Genomic DNA, 1,886 nt, shown 5'->3' on the forward strand with positions numbered 1-1,886 from the left:
AGACTCCCCCCCGGCCTGGCCTCTGCGCGCTGGAGGACCCCAGCGGCCAGCCTGAGGGTCCTGGAACCTCGGCACCCACAGTGGACCCCCTTCCTCGGCGCCCACTGGAGATGGGGCCGGCCGGCCCTGCCCTGTCAGCTGGCTCCCGAGGCTGTTGCCGTGGAAACACAGACTGATGTTCCTCTAAACAACTAGATTACTTGTGGTTTCCCTGCCGAATGTCCCAGCTGGAGAGGCCAGAACGGTGGCTGGGGAGGGTGGGGGCCGGCCGACAGCAGCCTCTGGGAGGGAGCCCCCTTCCAGGGCCCTCAGGCCTGCCTGGGCCTCTCCACAGGGAAGGGACCCAAAGACACGGAGATTTTGGGAGAGGGAGGAAGGGTGTGTTTGGAAAAAATGTGCTGAGGTCATCAGCTCTGCTTCCAAAGGGCTTCTGTGGGAGGAGGGTTCGGGGCCCACGAGCTCCTCTGCAGGGGCTGGGGGAGCCTCCCGTCGGCCACAGCGCCAGGCCCCGTCCCGCCGCTGGCACTCGTGCCCCCGTGCAGGGCGCTGCGGGGCGTGGCCGCTCTCGCCAGCCCGTCCAGCTCTGCCTCTGCCCGGCCGGCCGTGCGACCCAGCACTCCCACGCCCCCGGGAGCCTCGGTTTGCTGATCTAGAAAGCGGGGCTGACCCTCCCCGCCCAGCTAGAGGCCGGCAGCTCTGAAAGCCAGGACAGCTGCCCCTGAAGGCACGAGAGATTGTCCCAGGGGGGGCCGGGCGTTTGGGGATCCGGGGGAACTGTGCTGTGGCCCCCAGGTCCAAGACACGCAGCTGTTTCGCTTTGTAGCTCAGAAAGCAACCGGGACCAGGCTTACTGCTGAGACCTGGGCACCTCGCTCCACAAAGAGGTCATTGCTCAGCGGAGTCCGCCAGGGGCACGGCCCCCGGGAGTGAGTCAAGGGCTGAATCTCATGGGCTCAGGGCGCACGCCGCCAGCTGGGGCGACTCCGTGGCCCCCGGTGCAGCCCGCGTGGCTGCAGAGAGCTGAGGCTGTGCCCCGGCCAGACGCCACGGGCATTCCATTCGCACGAACACGGGTGGAGTGGCCAGGGGGGTGTGGACCAGCACGTGGAGAGGTGGGCTGAGGAGCTGGAGCTATCACATCTCCTGGAGGACCTTCCTGCGGGAGGGAGGGCAGAAGGCTTTTAAAGAGCAGGAGACTCGCCCTGGCTGGCATGGCGCTGTTCTGCCAACAGAAAGGTCGCAGGTTCGATTCCCAGTCAGGCCACATGCCTGGGTTATGGGGTTGGTCCCCAGTCAGGGCGTGTGCAAGAGGCGACTGAGCGATGTCTCTCTCTCACATGGATGTTTCTTTCCCTCCTTCCCTCCCTTCCTGTCTTTCTAGAATTAATAAACGAAAAAAAATAAAATAAAGATTAAAGCCAGGAGACTGACTCTACCTGTTCCAGGCAAGGATAGCCGAGAGGACATCCAGGGCACCATGCGCCAGCAGACATTACTAATTGAACACAGAACTCTTTCCTGCCGTGTCTAGACCCTCCTCCCAAAGGCGCCAGCCACCAGCCAGGTTTACTGAACCTGTCTGCCACCCCGGTGCCGATGCTGCACGAGGCCCGCCTCCACGTCAGCACGCACAGGTGGCACCCCGCCTCCAGGGGGTGTGGCTGGCGCCGCCCTTGAGCACCCGCGGTGACTGGCTGGCTCTCCACACTCTGACTGCGCCCGGGGGGCTGGGTGTCCCGCTGCGCTCCCAGCGAGCTGATTTGCCGATGCATGACTCAGGGTGGGAGCCTGCCGACGGCCCGGCCCGGGGAGTCCTGCAGGTTCTGACTCAGCAGGTTCGGGTGCAGCGAGGATCCCACCCACCTGTCTGGCCGGCTGCCCGGCGG

This window comes from Phyllostomus hastatus, unplaced genomic scaffold, assembly GCF_019186645.2.
Source record: "Phyllostomus hastatus isolate PE091 unplaced genomic scaffold, TTU_PhHast_1.1 phas_scaffold_11, whole genome shotgun sequence".
Taxonomy (NCBI): domain Eukaryota; kingdom Metazoa; phylum Chordata; class Mammalia; order Chiroptera; family Phyllostomidae; genus Phyllostomus; species Phyllostomus hastatus.